At 35.2% G+C, this 20,549-nt stretch overlaps 1 protein-coding gene across 25 annotated transcripts in view; it reads right to left on the bottom strand.

Moving 5' to 3' along the window:
* The window catches only part of CDH18 (cadherin 18), a 543,479-nt gene that overhangs the window by 206,930 nt on the left and 316,000 nt on the right, over positions 1–20,549 (bottom strand). The window contains exon 6 of one of the 25 annotated variants that reach the window (XM_083824901.1): positions 11,679–16,477. The exons of 23 other annotated variants lie outside the window; for them this stretch is intronic. The gene's annotated coding sequence lies outside the window, so the exon portion shown is untranslated. Of the gene's footprint in view, positions 1–11,678; positions 18,736–20,549 lie in introns of those variants that run through there. One more of the 25 variants, XM_083824896.1, reaches the window with a different exon arrangement.

Raw genomic sequence — 20,549 nt, 5'->3', positions numbered from 1 at the left:
TATTGATATTATTATAATTAAGAGTAGACAGAGATGGCTTAGCTTCACCAATGTCAAATTTATTCTCAGACAGAAATAAACAGCCTGTTAAGTGATTTCAGAAATCAATTACTTTACTTCAAACCATCAATGTATAGTGTCCCTCGGAAATTGCTGAATGCTCTGGATTCCTACAGATGTCCTTCATAAATGCCAAAAATTTAGATAATCCTTAATGAATAACATAGTATGAACTGTCTGCTTTATGTTGCGATTGATATTTTCCCATTTTTTTTTTTCCTGTGGCAAATTACAGTATAACATCACACACCCAACAACAGTGCACACAATAATCATCCCTGCTGACAGAATGACCCTAGATAATACTCTGGAAATCTGAAAAATTTACAAAACATGGGCATAGTAAAAATAATAATAATAATAATTTAAACAAAACAAACAAAAAGAATATATTTTGATTAACAGAAGTGTTGCCTTTACTTGCTAAGGAAAGACTACTTATATATTCATCAGTCCTGACTGCGAATGGTAAGAGGGAACCTTTAAAAAACAGCTTATGGAAATCAAATTGAAGTGATGAAAATGCTGGTTTTGAAATGGTAATTTAAAATATATTTAAAGTCACCTCTGTTATTGCATGGTAGTTAGTGTTACTAGGGAGGAACAAACTGATTTTTGTTATTTCTTTTTACTGGAAATTAAAATTAAAAAAAATAAAATCTAATCTAGTACATCATTTGACCAAACATCAGACAGAACAGAGAGCATGGAATCAAAGCCTTTACTTGACCTGCGTGTGGTGTCACCCCTTGGGTGGCTCCAGTTATTGCAGTGGGCTTACATAGGAACAGACCAACGCTCTGTGTACAGAGCAGAACACATGGAGCTAGTTTTTGTAAACTGCAGCACATTTCTGATCCAAGCAAGCAGTTATGTTTCAACTCATATTCCAACTGTGTCAACAGAAAAGCTCATGGCAGATTAAGTAAAGCAGCAAAGTTCAGCACTGCCTTCTATGTCTTCAAGCAAATATAACATAGAGGTAGCAATTTAAAATAATAGGACAGCCATTATCAATTAAGCATAAAGTGAGCAAGGCCTTTTTTTTGATTTTTTTCTAATTCTTGCATGAGATGCAGCAGAGAAAGATCATTTGCCATTATCAAAGTTTGAGGATGCAAGCTTTCAGGTCTCTGTTAGGTGCATGCATTCCCTAGCGCACTGTTCTTGTTTCTATACTTAGATGGAATCCTACTGAGCAAATGGATTTCATGAAAGAAAGAAAGAAATTGGGTTTTTAGTGCTACAACTTTTCTCCCTACACTGGCTGGGGAGAAAGAACATTTAATGTATAAAAGAATAAATATAAACCATTTCAGGGAATCTGTTTACTAAGAAAATGTGTAACAGTGTTTTTAAAAAAAAAAAAAACACAACTGAGGTTTAGATGTAATCAATGTTAGCTAAATACTTATGCCACAACATATAATCTAGAAAGTTCAAGAAGTGGGGAAAATAAATTAGCTGATAAGCCACTTAACTCTATTTTCAGCAGTGTTTAGTCAGCATGAAAACAGACCAAACAAGATTAGTTCAATAATGTGAACTAGCTCCAACCTGAAAACAATATTTCTAATCTCTGAAAGCCAGATCCAGGGAAAGTATCTGATAACTTCCAGGCCCAGGGTTTGCAATGTACATACAGAAGTGCAGAAATCCTGAAATTCTCTGGAACTTGGGCATTTCCCACTATGACACTGAGGCATGAACACATGTTGTAATCAGAATCCCAACTCTGTGGATATGAAGTCCACGGTCAGGAAAAACTTTGTCTACAATGCCGTATATGAATTCAGGTAAATGTGATACAAAAGAAAATAATAAAGATTAAAATGTATAGGAAATCTTGCTGGGTTGTAGATAGCATCTTATTATGTATTTGAAGTACAAGGCACGCTAATGAATGGGGAAAAAAAAAAACAGATAAGTTAGGTGATGACTTAGGCAGAACTCTTTCTACTGCCAGACATGAAATACGATAGCCTTAAAAAATCCTCATAATTGTGCTATTACTGATTCTTTCTAGAAAGTAGAAAAAGGTAAATTTATAATGAATCTGAACTTAAGTGTGTGTTGCTGAAGTGATGAGGTTATTAACCAATTCCCCGTGATGGATTTTAATACAATAGGTTAGATTTCTTAAAAACACAAGTATGGGCAAAGATTTTCAAAGGTTATTAATATTTATTCATCCATTTGATCCTAAGAGCTAGACTACATCACAAAAGCACGCTGCTTTATTAACAGCTCGGTGTCATCTTCTTGGTTTTGGCATCTGATAGCAATAGCATTTTGTGTTAGCAAGATGTTACTGGTGGTGTTCCACACCAATGGTACATCCTTCAAGGAAGTAAGTGCATGGGGCTTAACTCACTGAGGCAGGTGCAGACAGATATGCATTGCACCTAACTCCATCTCAACTAACTCTGAACCAAGTATAGTCTACTGCTATCTTGCATGAATTCAAAGACAGGCAGATGATCTTTGTTCCTGCTGTTCTTTGGTTTCTGTCATATCTTGAAAGTTTTCTAGTGACCATAACCCCTCTGGCAATGAATGCTAATTTACATAATAATTCATGTAAACCCAACACCACCACCTTAGCTTTATCCTTCAAGAATCAGTGCTCAGCTTGGGACTAAATGCATGCACTCTCTCAATACAGAAATTATAAACTAAATGTGCAGCCTATCTTCATGGGAAAAATCTTCTACTCCGGTATGATGATGCACATAGACCCTTGGTGGAAAACAGTCTACATGGTTGAACTGAATGACTTCCTCAGATTACAGAAATTAGAGTCTAAAGAAAATCTTATGTCAATAAAGGGATAGGTTAAAAGATTCAATACTTAATAGTACACTTAGTCAGTAATCCAACCAAAATGCTAGTGTCTGTGTAAATTCTTCAGAATCAAACATCCTAATATTATGCAGTACACAAATGAGTAAGTTTTTACAGGATAACATGTATCGTCAACACTTGCTACTTTTTTTTTTTCCCCTCTCTCTCTCTCTCTGTGTTCCTGTTATGCTCTGAGAGGAAAAAAATATAAATAGGTCACTACAGCCTGGTATATGTCTGGTCTCAATCAAATGTTGGAAGTTATCATTCAGTTATCCTACAGATATTTTTGTATCAAAGACAATTTTAAAGTGCACGTTGCTATAGGATGTGTACATCTAATGAAAGGTATCCTAAAATGAAACATGAAATGCCGCCACGGATAGTTCCTAACTTCTCAGGCAAAAGCTTTGAAGCTTTACTGATAAAGTGTAATTGGAGTTTTAAGGCAAACAGGGAGAAAGAGTAAAACTCTGACTGCCACCTTGACAGCATGGACATTAAGTCAACTTGACAAGGAAGAAACATAGTTGACACAAAGCAAAGTTAACTGCAACTTCTTTCCTGTCATTTATGTAGCTTATAAACAAGTGGATAACAAAGTATCCCTTAGCTAAGTGCGTCTAAACTCCACGAACTGCACCCCAGAGTAGCCTAAACAAGACTCAGCACTCCTCCTGCCTACCTGGGGCTGCAGTGGATATTATAGGGCCAGTGGAAGCAGGAGTAACTTCTGGTGTCTGCTGGTGACTGTGAGGGATCCCTGGAGAGGTCCAAATGCTTTGAGGAGCACAATTAGCCCTCTAGGGTTATAGAAGTATAGCAGTGAGTATTTTCCTATTTAATATTGTGGTTTGATGTTTGGATGATTTATAGTATATAATTGAATGTAACAGTACAACTCCACACTATTTGGACTGAGCACAAACCACAAACTGTGGGTTTTCTAGTGTATGTGATTCATGGATGCTTGCAAATTCCTTTTTTGGGTATACATTTTTTAAAAAAGCTCCAACATACTTCTCCAGGAGTTATTCAGTGTACTTGCATGGCAAGTTTGCTATCATCAGATTCACACAGTAAATACAAACATCCCTTAGAACCTCTATAAATCTTCGCAGTTTCGTTTACCATATATGCAAATATTTTGTTTGGTTGTGAACACATCTAAATTGAGAACTCAAAGTGAAAAAATAGATCTTCACTTGAAACAGAACATGTAGACCTCAGTGTTGTACAGAGATAGCTGAACTAGGTGATATCCTGAAATGATCCCAACAGATAGGTTTATGACTCTAGGCTACCTAACCTGCCCTGCTTTTGCAAGTGAATGGTGAATATGCACACAGCACTAAAGCTCTTAAAAATGTTAATATTGTCCCAGAATATGATTGCTTGTAATACAATAATGTAAGGAGTTAGTAAAGACTTATTCTATCGTTTTTGCCTTGCCTATAAGGGTCTGCAATTTTTCTGATGCTGATTCCTACATTTACTACTTCCAAACAAAACTAATTTGTTCCATTATATCATTTACAGATTATAAAGTGGATCAAACCATTTTCCCTTTTATATTCCTTACAAAGCATCTTTCATCAATAATTTTGAAACACTACTGAAAAAAAGAGAATCATTATCTCAGCATGACTTCTTTAGTATATATTCAGAAAATGTCTACTACCAACAAGGTTTAGGGATGTGCTATGCCTTCAGAGACTATTCCGAACAAGCAATCACTCTGCTAACAGTATCACAGAGACATGCTAGCTCAAAAACACCATCCAAAACAATCATCCTCTTTCTCCAGTGTTGCTTCAGTGGATTAGTTCTGATCAAGGAATGTACAAAGAAAGTATAATTAAATCCCTTCCATTCTCCTCCTCCACCCAGTTTCTCAGGCATATGCAGAGTCTGAATAAGCCCAAAGAATGGCAAAGTGGGGCAGATCTACAAATAATGTGAGAGTCTAACAGTCACGTAAGGTTATGAGGGACCTGCATATACATGTAATGTTATAGCTTGAATTTGCCACTATTCTTCTGATCAGCGTTTTAATAAAACATCCACAAGTGAGGGGTAATCAACAGCAGGAAAAGAAAAAAGGTATGCTTTAAAATGTTAAGATGAAAATTAAAATAAGTCTCTAAAAATTTCTGAAGATCCACTGAAAATGTTTGAAGCAATTTTAACAGAAACATGTATTATTTCCCTTCTACTTTCTCCTCTTACATTGAAGATACTTGATACGCTATTAGTTGATAACTTCCCAGAATATTTTTGTGTTCACAAATTCACCAGAGGAGCCAAATGCTACATTGCCAAACATACTGTTTGCAAAGGTGCAGGTCTCTACTGCAGATACAATTAGCACTGAACAAAGTTAAGCATAATTTTTTTAAAATAGCTCTCATTCTGAAATCAGTTTATTCATTTTACAGGGATATTTGCTGAGGCATGAAAGATACTTTTCTTTAAATGGAACAGCCACCACAATCAGGCAGCTTGGACTTTCCAGTACTTCAGAAAAACTTAAGATTATCCTGCATATCAAGAAATATCCAAAACAAACTGAATGATGAAAAAAAAAAAAGTCAAGGATGCAACGTAAAGCTAAACCAAAAAGCTTTGAATGCAGGAGATGAAAATAATTTAGAAATAATTTAGATCCAGGGAAACTATTCTGTTCATAAATGGAGCTTCTTTCAAAATCTATCTGTTATATACTGGCTGGGTTTTTTTTGTTTGTTTTGTTTTGTTTTCCTTCCCTCCCCCAAATCGCTCCCCAGCTGGAAAACTAGCTCCGATTTTGTTTTGGTTAGTTTTAGACAGAGTTGGAAATTGAGTTGGAAAAATTATTCTGTGGCCTTCTAAGTGTGAACACAAAGTCAGGCACGTGTCTTCATCTTTGGAGTGATGGAAGGTGGCAAGATATTTCATGAACTTTAACTTCTGGACAATTTCGTATTTCAGATTTTGTTTGGTTTTCAGCTGTATAGATAATGCTCATTGAAACAGTAATCACTGAATTTTTGATTCCCTTTCATTTCACTCAGAAAGGTCAATAAGAGTAGGTAGACAATAAATAAACCAATTTTCATGGATGGCCACTTATTGGAAGAACCTAATCCTCTTGAGAACACTTCATTAAGGTTCTATTTATTTATGTAAAAATGTAGCTTCTCAAGACTGTGTTTTGATAACTAAACCCCTGGTTTGACTTTCAGATGTTATGCACACAACAGTTCTCAGTGAAATATCAAGACCCACTCAAAAAAATGCATAAATATTTACCATAAACATTCACTGCCTTCTCTTAAAAGAACTTTGTTCTCTCACTACGAACTGTTAAATCTTTTTTTTTTTTTTAAAAAAAAAAGATATATAATTCTGAGTAACATTTGGATAAAGTCTCTAAATAAAAAATGGGTGGATATTGGAGACAATATCCCGGGATTTGGAAAATATCTGTCTCCTTCCTACCTCAGGAACAGACATTTGTGAGTTTTGTTCCCACCTGTAACAGCTCCTGCCTCCCTCAAAGAGCTACATACACAATAACTATAACAGACCGAGAGGAATGTTGATATTAAATGGGTATAATCTTAATAACGGGTAATAAATACACAAAATATTAGCAACAGAATAACATATACTATTTTCAAGTAAAAGTCAAAAAAATAAGGATTCACACCGAAATACATTTACAGTTGCTCGTTTGTAATACTAATCCAAGAGACATTTACAAATATTTTGTAAATATAAAAACAAAAAAAACATGGACTGAATAAGGAATTCATACGATAACTTGTTAAATGGAAACAGAGATTTGATTAAGTTGGACAGATTTTTTTTTTTTGTGTAACTTTAATTTCTACTTTCCTTAAAACAAGATCCTCTTTACTTCACAGAATTCAGAAACAGGTGAGCAAAGACTGATTAACAGACACAGTCAAAGCAGTTTTTTTTTAAACACCTCCAACCTGAAACGCACAAAGGTTCTATTGAGAGAAGTATTTTGCAGGAAAAGGTTGACCTGATACATGAAAATGAAATATCATTTTTGCCTATACAGGAAGGGGAAATTTTTTTTTTAAAAATTTTCTTCAAGTATCTGTAGTTTTCAAAGAACTGTTTTGTGTAAACGTACAAATTGTACACCTAAAATCTCAAAATTCTTGTACTCAAATTTCATACACAAAATTTGTATTGCATAAAGAAAGGACTATTCATATAAATTCAGGAATGAAAAAATAGGGGACAAACTCTGAAATAGTTTAAGATTGTTAACAAATATTACCTAGACAATCACTGAATAATGTTTCTTCGGCTAAGGCTAAACATGTTCTTGGCTGCTTTACTAGAAAAGAACCACTGCTAGTATAGTTAACTGTCAAATATCACAAATTGGTCATTAAAGAGGTAAAGTTCCCTAAGTGCTGCATTTTTTTCTTGTTACTGTATAGTGTTGAGCAAGTTTTCTATAACACCGTAGTTTCCATTCATTGTTTACTGTTTTCCATGTGGTTCTAAAGTCCTTTACATGACAAATAAGAATCATCAAGGCAAGCTGGTTCAGTACCTTGACATCGCATTCTTCAATGACTACTGATATTCTGCTCCCACTGATCTGAACATTTATCAGCTCTCATTTTAGATTTAGTGAACTGCTATTTCATAGCACAAAGGAGATTCCACATATACTCACTGTATTGTCTCCCTTTCCTTTGTGCTGGACATGCCACATCCTGTTCCTATTTAAACAGCGTACAAGTTAGGAGGAGGAATCATGACAATGTGTTTTCTTTTTAGCTGAACATACAGTTGACATACAGGGACACAATGGCATTTCAGTTTGAATCAGCATCCATGGAAGTTAGCTTATCCTCCCTTTCAATACATTTTCTAAGGCAGTAGCAGCTTTCAGAAAGAGCACATGAGCATACTGCCTGTGCTTAAGAGGTTTCACAAATAATGGTCTTAAGTTACTCCACAGATAATAATTGGTCACAAAGAGCAGACTAAACATTAAACAAAGGCCTGAATAGCCAGTAAGGACATGTGTTGGAAAAAATATAGAAAAAAAAGAAAGTTGTTTTTTCCAGTGTAAATTTATAGTGTTTAGAAGACATAATTACACAGGTACCCCTAATAGTTATTAAAAAAGAAGATTTAGAAAACATGTAAAATCTACATCAAATGTGATCAGTGTAAAAACCTTCTTAATTATGCGGCAATCCACAACCGGTTTGTTGATTTTTAGGTTATAGTCAGGAATTGATACTCTTTTTCAGAGCCTTTAAACTCTACAAATAGTCTACTCCCAAGACTGAGCAAAATGAAACACACAAAGCTTGATCCAGCTTCTCTTTTTAGTCTGTGTGAGTCTCTTTGTAAGGATCGCTGAAAACCATCATATATTCTATGTCAAGTCTAAGTCTTTTTATAGCTCAATGTAATAAACAAAACTTTAATCTACATTTCTCAAATGGAGAAGATTCTAAAAGTATTTGTCATTTCCACCGGAAATGTAACTCTCTCTGATCCAGAAAAACTTTCCATTCCCCCAGATTACATCCATGTCAGAGCCAGCTGAACCCACCTCTCAGTGTAACTCAAAGATAACTGCCCTGAATTCATACAGCAGGATTTTTGCATTTGTGACTAAAATTGCTCAGCAAAAGAACTTCATATTCTTCTTGAAAAAGTCTGAGAGGCTGCCAGTTCACACAGAATGTAATGGACTTAGCATGATAAGAAAATCACCTGCCAAGCTCAAAATCCTCCCATTGACTAACTCCCCCCTAGATGATTACTGCAAAATAGCTGAGTCAATCAATCACTTTGTGATTTGTGAAATAACCACTTTATAAGAAGTTATTAGAGGAATCTCAGGTACACCACACCCTGACTGCTATGTCTGGAAGTCATTCACTTTCAAATGCTTTAAGCAAACTATTGCAACTGAACACTGCAGAATTCTGAAGAATAAAGGTGTAAAAAATAATTATTACATGCTGTTTAATTTTAGACTAGTTCTTTAATATGTACAATTATAAAAATATTTCTTATTCATCTATGTTTAAACTATACTCACCCCACAGAGAGAATGTTATAAGAAAAATTTCCTTCGCTCATATTGTAACTAAGTTTCATGGGCTTCAAAGTATTTATTTCCCCTCCAACATGTCATTATTTTCATGTGAAGCAAAGCACAGGCTGTCAGCTGAACAAGCTCAAATATGTAATTTTTAGGTCCTTTTACAAAGAAATCTGTGAATAGGACATCTTCCCATCAGTTTTCCAACTGACAGCTAATGGGAAGTAAAATTATAGCTACAGTCTGATCCTCTGTCTTGCGACAAAGTCTTACAATGAATCCCACAGATGGGTCACCTCCTTCCGTCCATCCCTAAGTAGAAAGCAACAACAACACATCTATCAACATGCCCCTGACTATAATTTTAACAGTCTTGATAGTAAAGCCCCATACAGTTTATCAGGATGCTGTTGATGTTGCAGTTAACAGCATGTAAAAATTTATGTCTCCACCACTGTAGTATGAAGAATTATCAGTGAAGTTCTATAAATGAGTCTTTTTCTTAGTTGGCATAAATGCAGTTTATACTCCTTTACTGATGCAATGTAAGTAGATATCATCGCTCACGTACTTCAGGCACATTAGAAAAAAAAATCAGTTTAATTTGCATTGCTATGTGAAGGGCTGGAGACTAAGTACAGTATAATTGCTGCAGTTGAACGGATATATGCATATATAAGCCTTTGTTTTGTGTTTGTTATATCACTGGCGCTCAGAATTCTTGGCAAATGAACAGATTGGAGTATTTTGCCCAGATGAGACAGCTCAACAGATTTAAGAAGTAAAATAATAAACAAACAGACCCTCCTTTAAAACCCAGATCAGTCTTAATTACCATTACAAGTATATTTATTTATGTCTTCAGATATTCATAAATTTCTACTAGGAGCAGAATATGCCTACTGCTACAAATATTAATGACTATGAATGCTTCATGCAGGCTCACTATGAGGTTAACCAAGCATATGCTTTTTGTTTTTTTGAAAAACAGTATAGTGAAATGACAAAGCTATATTAAGGTCCTGGCTCTGCTTCCAATAAAGGCATGAATTCTTTTAATAAAAATGCAGAACATGGTTTCCACTGAACAATGTTCTTATGTAACAAAAATACTTATCATACAAAAAGCTCTACTGATACTGTAGCAATTGTTAAAAAAAAAAAAAAGTGCCCACAAATGCAGCAGTGTGTGGTTGGCCTTGCTTCCATTTATTTTGAGACTCTTCATAAATAATGAATAACCCCCCCCCCCCCTTTTTTTTTTTTGACAGTGGAGCTCAATTCAGATAAACTGAAAACAGAAGCATCTGCAATGCTTATCCATAACACTTTGAATACAGCCCATTTCTAGAAGCCAGAAAAGAAAACTCAGGAGCTCCTAACAGGAGTTTTCCTACATGCTTTTCCTCATTTCTGCCAGAAATACGCTGGTAATGCTGCATTTCAGAATTCTTATCTAGTTGCTCAGAAATACAACAAAAGCTCCAAGTTCAATAAATAAAGGAGATTTTAAGGAAAAACAAAAAACTCTGAATATTTGTTTTATATTAATGCCACTTTTTATCATTTAACTTATCTTAAGCACTGGTTATAGAACTGCAGAATTAGTTATGAAGGATGGGACCTCTGCTCAAATCAGGGACAATGAGATCAGGTTATTCAGGGACTTGTCTAGTCAAATTTAATGTATCTTCAAGAGTGCAGATTACACACCACCCTGGGAAACCTGTTCCAGGTATTTGATTGCTCTCATTAGATTTGTTTTCCTGACCAAAATTTCTCATGTTCCAGCTTGTTTCCACTGCATTTTGCTGAGAAGAATCCAGCTCCATCTCCATACTCTCTCATTAAGTAGCTTAAGACAGCAGTAAGAACTCCACATGGCCTTATCTTCTTAGGGGTAAAAAACTCCACATTTCTCTTAACCTTCCCTCATACATCATGTACTCCCATACCCTGAAAAATCTCAGTAGCTCCTCCAAGTTTCCCTCCTGTATGTCAGTGTCTTCCCTGTCTTGCGGTGCTCAAACTGGACACAATATTCCAGATGCAATCTCACAAGTGCTTACTAGAAGGAAAAATTTACTCCACTCAACCTGTTGGCTACTTTTCTGTAACACAATTCAGAATATGGTTGTTTTTCTTTGTATGGCTTGCTTTACCAGGACGACCATGACCTTTTCTGCAAATATGCTTTCTGTCCTGCTAGCACCAAGCCTGTACTGCTGCATGGTACATTATTCCACCCTAGATGCCAAGACTTAGCACGTGGCTTTGCTGAGTTTCTCTCAGCTAATTTGTCCTGTCTGTAAATGTTCCTCTGCAATCTTCCTGAGTGCAGTCTCCCCCATTTTCCAGGTCATTAATATAGACATTAACCCAGTACTTCCTCTTGCTGCAGTCTTTGAGGGACATCAGTAGTCACTGGACCCCAACTAGACTTTGTACCACCGATCATGACCCTTTGACCCTCGTGGTTCAGTCAACCTTTTTAGTTCATATCTCACAAATCTGGCTATAGGAATAATACAGGAGACACTGTTGAAAGTCTTGCTAAAATCAAGTTAAACAGCATCCATTTCCACTACCTTCAGAGCCAGCCATCACAAAGTACAGTTAGTCAGCCGTGGTTTGCCCTCATTAAATCAATGCCGATTGCTTCCAATCATTATCTTACCTTTCATGTGTTTAGAAATGGCTTCTAAAAGGATTTGCTCTGTAACTTTCTCAGGAACAGAAGTTAGGCTGACCAGCCCCAAGTTACCTACATCCTCCTTGAAGATGGGTGTGACTTTTGCCTTTCTCCAGTCATCAAGCATCTTCCCTGATCACCACAACCTTTCAAAGATGTGGTGGTTTTACTCAGCTGGGCAGCTGAGCTCCACCACAACCACTCTCTCACTCCTCCTCCTCCTCAAAGGAAAAGGGGCAGATGATGAAAAGGGCTTAAGGGTTGAGATAAGGACAGGGAGATCACTCAGCAATTAGCATCACAGGTAAAACAGACTCAGCAGAAGGAGATTAATGTAATTTATTGCCTATCACCAGCAGACTAAAGTAGTGAGAAACTAAGAACAAATTAAAAATACCCTTCCCCCCCATCCACATTCTTCTGCGTCCTTCCCCCAAGCAGCGCAGGGGAATGGGGAATGGATGCTGTGGTCAGTCCCTAACACTTTGTCTCCACTGCTCCTTCATGGTCACTCTCTGCTACTTATGCATCGTATTCATGTCTCCACTACCCCTCCTTCATGGTCACTCTCTGCCACTTAGGCATTGTATTCACAGATGTAATGAGTTACATACAGAAGCAAACATAAATGTGTCACTTGTGTATAACTAAAAGATCTGTGTTTTGAAGAAACATTCATTTCACGTAAACTGGTTTGTTTAATCCAGTAATCTTCTGGATGAACTGGCTCTTTTTTTTTTTTTTTTTTTTTTTTTTTTTACAATTATTCCATTTTCTTTTCATTTATTCACTTGCTATTTTTGAGTGGCATGCAGAAGACCTGCTATAGAAAAGACTAGGTTGGTTTGTGTTTTTTTTTTTTTAAGAAAATATTTTTTAACATTTATATACAATTAGGAAGACTGCTGTGTATTACTATATTACAAGGAAGGAAGTTAAAGAGAAACATAGCAGTAATAAATAAATGCACTAGTTTATCTTCATTTTGTCTCATACACTTCATCTCTAGATATGCATTCTCCTGTGAGAAGTACATGTAGAAGGGAATAGAAGTTCTTCCTAACTTCACTTTTACTTCATTTTACACATCAACTAAAAATTGCTGGTATATTTTGTCACAGAAATATGAATTATCAAAAGTAACTTTTGTTTTGGCAACTCAAATTTTAGTAATTCTGATAGATGTTTAGTATTGAAAGCCCTGAACACTAAATTACCAGAGGTCAGTTTCCAAAATTTTTTTTTTTTTTAATAATGACTTCTTTTAAATTGCTTTCTGAGCCTAGAGGATACAGAGAGATAATATTTTATATCTTTCACACATGCCAAAGGAAACAGAATCCTGATGATTTTCTTTTTAAATTAAAGTTGGAATTCTAAAATAAATTGCTTGGTTCCAGAAACTGCAGCTTAAGAAAGCCTGTATAAAAGAAGAAAAAGGCATTGATGGAATGCTGTTCTCACGCCTACTTTCAGGAGGAGCTGACTAGCCAACAGGCCAGACAATTTTTCCCAAAAAAAAAAAAAAGGTCTTTTAAAATAATCCTAAGAGGTACTGAGTGACAGCATGGAAAAAGGCTGTCAGAGAGAAAAAAAGCTTATACGAAGTGTATAAACATATTGCTCCCTTTTGTTCTCGCAATTGTTCCACACTTAATTTGCTGTTCATTCATCTGTTCAGGATGGAACATTTAGTCTCCATCTTTGCTATTTGTTTGTATTCTGCCTCGGACAACCAAGACCCCAGCCTATATATGGATCTGCAATTTACTGCCATACAAACTGTTACTCTGCAACAGGACTTCACAACTGACAGTGAACGTAGCCAAAGTTTTGACTGTGCCCAAAATACATGTTGACAACAGAAATCTACTCTGAATTCCAAATACACAACAGGTGAACTGTATAGAGATCCTCTCAGGGAATCTGCAGTACCTTCAAGGGCATTTTTAAAGGGTGAGAAGGATGAAGTTCATAGCTAAGGAAGCCAGATTGTTTCAGTGGAAAGTGTGAACTTGGGGGAGAAGAGTGTCTACAAGTTGGCTCCAATAAAGCTGGCATTATAACAGAGACTAAAAGAGAACCGTTTTTCCATGTTCATCAATGACTTTTTTTTTCTTGAACTTTTTAAAGACATAGCCACAACCCAAATACCTCAGTATCTCCATAGTCTTAAGGGAGTTCAAAGAACATTCTGCTCATTTATAATGAACATAACTCATATGATTTACATTTACAGTAGAAAGTAATATGTAATAATAAACTCACAGTAAGATATAAAATTATCTAACGTATACATTCTTTGATAAAACATATTTATTATTCAAGTAATAAGGAAGCTTCCCAAAAACAAGACGTAAAGTCTAACAAGTATGAAAAGTATTCAAATTATGTAGACTTAAACCTCTGTTTCTTTGCTTCTTTGGATTCACTGTTATAGAAATAAAAAAATGAATGTTGTATTGTACCTATATAAGAATAAAACTTCCCAGTCACCAGATTACTACACATTTATTTATGCATTTCTAAATATGGTTTACTTTATTTTAAAGATATTTATAAAATATTAATGGACATATCAAAATAGAATGTAAAAATACTAACTTTATTTTTAAGTCTCTTATGTACTTATTGAAACACTCAACAGTAAATGAAGATGAGTAACACTAGCCATGTTTTACCTAGTTAGGTAAGTTTGCATCCCAGTGGAAATATTTGGAGCATCTAGTAGTGGAGACCTATTAGTACAAAAAAAATTATCTTCCTAGGGCTCATCACCAGAAGTTTAGGAACAGCAGTGTTTAAGACTTCTTTAAGAAGAAGTAAAGTTCTAAATCTGCTGCTGTCCTAATTCGAGAAATAAGATGCATCTTTGTAAAATGAGAGAATTCTTTCAAGAGTTAGTTTTTTAGTTTTTTTGTTTGTTTTTATTTGGTTGGGTTTTTTTTGGCTTTAGCTTTCCTTTTTTCCTCCCCACAACTGTCCTCCTGGCCCAGAAATAAGTATTATTTTATCATCAAAATTCTCTTTGTTATCTAAGTCTACATAACAGCAAAGCAAGACCATACCCAAGAATATAACAATGCAAATGAATTTTATCCACCTACCAAATCTAGCTCACAAAATTTTGCTCAAAAGAAAAATATCCTCCATCAAATATTCCATCTCCACTCCACAGTTTTTCTTATATTCATTCAGTATCTATGCCTTTAATTTTGTTGATAGCTGTTGTGAAATAAGGTTTATATGGAAATATATTTAGAAGTGATGTAACCGATGAAAAAGTGATTGTGGGGGAGCACTTATTTGGACAAACCAAGGTATCATCTTGTGTGTGAAATAGTATTTCACCAAAGTTACAACACAAATATATATTAAAAGAAGAAAAGCAGAGAAGAAGAAGAAGAGGAGAAGAAGAAGAAGAAGAAGAGGAGAAGAAGAAGAAGAAGAAGAGGAGAGGGGAGGAGGAGAGGAGAAAAGAAAAAAACCTATTTGCTTGACTTAATGTTCATTACTTGAATAGGCTGAAAGAGTCCTTCAGATTTGGCTAAGTAGAACAGAGACTTAATTTGAACATTAGGACAAAATAAAATTGGAATCTCTCTACAAACAACTGTATCTGTCTCATTATTGTACAAATACACAATTGCAGAACACAAAGAATGGGGAAAATGACACATGAGAAGGAAAGAGCTTACTTTTCTAATAAGCCAATTTTTAATATATGAATATGGTTGAGTTTCTATCTAAACATATACATGATACATATATTCTATTAATTTTCATCACTTTATTTTCAGATTATATTTACATTCCTGCACATAGTATGCTTTTCTACACCTTAAAATATTATCCTTAGTGGTTCTCTCCTACTTCACCCATGCAGTTAGAACAGACTGTACAAGGGCACTTTATGTCTGGGATGGACAGCTTCCTCAGTGGATGAGAAAACCAGTTAGATTCCATAAATAAATTGTATTACTAAATACATTTTTTTTTCCAGTTCATTCTGATAAAGTCTAAAGTGGCTCATTTGGGACTGCAGCATTGCATTTGATCTGCAGCAAATGACATTTACCTCTGCAGATGCCCTGCTGCAGTTTTCACATCAGAAGATGCAGGACAGAGAAGAGTCCTCCTTGCTTCTGCCAGGGTTTGGGTCTTAAAATTAGGATCCTGAATCAGAAGTGGTTCCTTTCACTAGGATCCATCTTAGGCCACCAACATCCTATACTTCATTACCCATTTCAGGAAACTGAATGAGCAATGCAGAGCCTTAAAGAACTCTAGCTAACCTTTCTTATCAGGGGATGTTAGCCATAAGTACAAACGCAGCATAAGTACAAACACAGGCAGAGGCACAGGAAACAGAGTTTGTCTGTACTGCAGGGAATTATTTTCCTAAACATTGTGTACTCTCTTCCTTCTCCATTAATACAAAATAATTTCAGCTGTTTTCGTATCAGTTTGAAAATGTAAAGACTTTTTTTAAATACTCTATTATTATTACATGATTACTTTTTTTTTTTTTGGGGGGGGGGGGTACAACAATATTTTAAGATAATTAAAACCTTAGGAGCTCTTTTATGCTAGTATAAATCAAAGTCCAGCACAACAGATCTTCCATACTCAAACCATTCAAACAAACCTTTCACGTGTGAAATGTAAAAGAAGTAAAAAAATTCAAGCGCAGGATCAGTCGCTATCTGACACTCCTATAAGAACATCTCTGATGACTTTCTATGCTGAAGGTTTTTGTTTGTTTTGCATGCTTCTTTAAATACCTGATCAAAAATAAAATAAGCTAATCATACATGAAAAAGATTTCTCATTACTAGTTCTTTGGCTTTCATTGTATACAAATGCACACGATAGTATTTGCATACAGTCACATAAACAGTAGCATGGGAAGAAAGAAGAAAACAGTAATAAATAAGGATCTGACTGTGAGATGCAGACTCCTACACAAAATCAATAAGACTCTTCATGCCTCAATACATCATTATTTCTGCAGGGTCTTGGATACAAGTGTGGAACTGCAAACTCTGAACAACCAATTAAGTCAAAATGGGGTGGGTATAATTCCTGTGATGGCCCTGCCAAAAGAGAGAAGCACCTCTTTACTTAAGAGGAAGAGCAGTCACAGAGACACCAAGGAAACAGCTGGAGTTTTGATGGCTGCCATACAAAGGAAAACGTTGTTTGTGGAAGATTACTTGTAAGGGTATGTGTCTACTTAAGCCTTACAATTAGCATGATTTAGGAAGCAACCCTTTTTTATTTTTCTATCCTGAGAATTCCAAGGCACTCAAGATGTTACTGTGAATATTATAATAAACAAGACTATGTTATAAAAAAAGAAAAAAAAAAAGAGTTAATTTGAGTTTTATGAGTTGTTGAAGAAAATCAGGAGTAAAAGGTTGTCCCACTGCAATCTGTTTGATTTGGGTGATTGACTTCAATAACATTCGGTTTACATTTGTGCAAGTTTATTTCTCTTCCCTATAATTTCTAAGCAAATAGCTCACAGCTTTTTAAAACAAGAAGCAGAAAATATACATGATATGACAAGTCTGTAACTTAGTTCATAAAGTCTTTGATTCTTCAGAGAAAAAGGGCAGAGTTCCATAGGACTCAGTTATGTGTACAGTCTAAGAAAATTCTGTGAAACTTAGAAAACACATGGTAACAGCAGATAGCCATTGAAGTCCTACACAGTCCCTGGCTATAGCAGTGAAAAGTTCTGAGCTTTGGCACAGGCAAAATCCCCCCCCTTCACTGCCAGCCACCCCCTCATCCAAGGAGCCTAGGAGGGTGTAGGGATGAGAGGGAGGAAAAACGGGGGGTAAAGCTTCTTATCTATAAAAACTGTCATGCCTGTTGAGGTTGTAGGCTAAAGGTAGCTGCACCTGTGATGCCAGGAATCAAAGCTGACTGCCCATTACTCCCAGCAAATTTGCAAATTATTTTTGATAATAGATGAAAGGAAGCCATTTTATAAGTAACACTCAATAGTTGTTATATTGAAATGTTCTCTGTCTACTAAGGCCTCCTTCCTCATTGTGTTTCCTCAAAAATAGGTCCTGCAACTGCTTTATCACACTATGTCTGGCTTTAAAGACATTCAATCGAGCTAACAAACTCAGAGTTCTTGCATGAAACTGAGCTGAGAAGACAAAAGTTCAGTTCTTCATGTAAGATGACATTTGGATTCATCTGTCTTGTTATTGGCAAATTGTAGTCCCTAATATTTATTGTTTTGGTCACCTGAATTGCAAAGAATGTAACTCAAACATAACTTTCCAAAATACACGTACAACTTTTGCACACGCACAAACAATATAACAACAGCTTGGAGGAGGGGTTATTGTTTAACACCTTCTTCTCTCTCAATCTTATTTGCCTTCCAGTATTTCTGATTCGATTTTAACTATAAGGCATTAGAAGATCCTTAAAAAAAGCCCAAAGCACCTCTACTGCATTTCAGCTACAAAATGGAGAACACGAGTACCTTACTAAACAATGAACCGTTTCAATTTTTGTAACCACCCCATCTGAATTTTGTGACCTTAACATTGATATTTTGTAATTCTTAAGCATTCGCATGGAATTCCATCAACCTGATTTTTTTTTAAATTCATTTATTTAAATAAACTAGTGACTTTAAAACTATTGTACTAATTATGTTTTATCCCATTTTATAATTCAGGATGTTGAGGACAAACAGCTCAAATAACCAGGAAGAATCATTGCCAAGAAAGTAAATTCATATGCCTTTTGCCAAGGATAAGAGTCCCACCATCTTCCAAGTAAAACTACCCTAGAGAACTGGTCCCAGGTCAAAAAACTCTGTTTTCTACTCACATAACCACTCACATAAATATAACTATTGCTACAACTCAATCACATTAGGAATTTTGTCACAGAATGCCTGAATTCCACAGTAACTTGCCTTTGATTACACCTATATTTAAAAACAATGTTATTTTAAAAATGTTTCAAAATATTTGAAAATGCATTTTATCACTTATATTCTAAAAATTAAAATATGAAAAAGTGTTTCTAATGATTTATATCTGCATTTTCTATAAATTTTTATTTTATTGTAAAACCATCCTTTCCAAACTTTTGACCACAGAAAGTCAGGAAGTTAAAAAAAAAAAGACAGTTTATGTATTTATGTATGTACATATGGCATACATAAAGAAATCGTGTTCAAATATTTTTATATTTCAAATATTTTACGTTCAACAGTACTATATAACATTTTACTGTTCTGCTAAGAGAGAAAATTGGCCATAAAGATTTGATGTGCCTATAGTTTTCAGGCAGGTAATATGAAAACACTGCTTTTTCTATGTGTGACTAACATTAATGTTAAGTACCTCTGCTATAGCTTGGGATTTCAATAATAATCAGAGCACCCTACCAGAACCCACACTGCTCAGTGCTCCAAAATGAATGGCTGAACTGGATAAATGCCAGGAGCTTAAGGTATCTGTTTTCAATCTTCATAATTAGTGACAAGGCATGAATTGAATACTTAAAGGAGTGAAAATGTTCTTAGACTGAACCTTAGTATGCAAAAATCATCCTACTGAATTATCTTCTTGGCTGGCATGATGAAATGTGTGATCTGGCAAGAGGTACAGCTCCAGCTCGGCCTAACTGAATGCATTAACTCTTGCAATGTTATAGGAATGGAATTATGATATTCTGCAATGGCTCTGAAGATAAAGCATCTCAGTGTCACAATGAATTATTTTCTGCATATGATGCAGAAAAGAACAAGCTGTTTGTTCAAGGTACTAAGTTAATTGCAGAAAAAAAACACTCTCCAAAATAGAATAGACTATAATGCATTCATTGAGGAGGCAGATTGATTTTACTACTGTGATGTAGTAAAATTTTCTAAAATAATAATTATATATGGCACTCTTTACTCACTCCATTCTGATCTGAAAAGAAACACGTTCACAAACAAACCCTGCACTTCCTATGGTATAGTACTATACAACTTGGTTTGATAATCAAATCAGCTATGGGCAAAAATGTGTTGTACCACAGAGTTTATTTATACTACTAGATGGTAAAGTCCTGGTAAAAAGTCTGTGAGAATGTTGGTTAAAGGCAATAGCGAAAAGCTATCCCTTCATATTTATGAGAAGGTGTGAAGAATTGCATCAAAAAATCCGTATAAAAAATACCACCTTCCCAAAACCTGCTCTCCACTTCCCAGTTTCCACTGCCACTACAAGACACATCCCGCAATTTCTGCTTTTGCCTTAGCATTAACCTGGCTAGTCTGTCTTTCAGAAGTCTTTTCAAAACTTGTTAAAAGTGTTACATAGGCAGAGAATCTGATTGTTTTTAAGAGGTATCTACAACAACACTCCTTATATTTCATTCTCCTTGTTTTGTGACATTTGGTACCACGTTTCATGTAAACCAGAGCCTATACCATAAACTTGCACTTGAATGATCTTTTCTCACACCTTCAGAATCAAGAAAAATAATTCATCATACAAGTGGGAATTATTTTCCTTCTACAATGCCAATACAAGAAGTGTTCAAGAAACAAAAAAAGTATCTATTTTGGAACACAAATATAATATTCTAAATATTTTTATATTTATGCATTGTATGTGAAGAAGTGTTTTTAACTAGTATTTAAAATACCAAAATTTCTCTCATTGTTCTCCTAAACTGAAAATACTGAATTTGACCTTCCATTCAAATTAAACCACAGAGGTTGCAATTGTCTATCTTGAAGATGATATGCTGCAGTCAAACATTTGTTTTTATTGGTTTCCATGGAAATGAAGTGGAAGGTTTATTCCATAATCCTTTCTGTTT

The sequence above is a fragment of the Anser anser genome (genome assembly GCF_964211835.1).
Source record: "Anser anser genome assembly, chromosome: 2".
Taxonomy (NCBI): Eukaryota; Metazoa; Chordata; class Aves; order Anseriformes; family Anatidae; genus Anser; species Anser anser.
The sequence above is the reverse complement of the archived record's forward strand: the minus strand, read 5'-3'. Positions and strand labels throughout refer to the sequence as shown.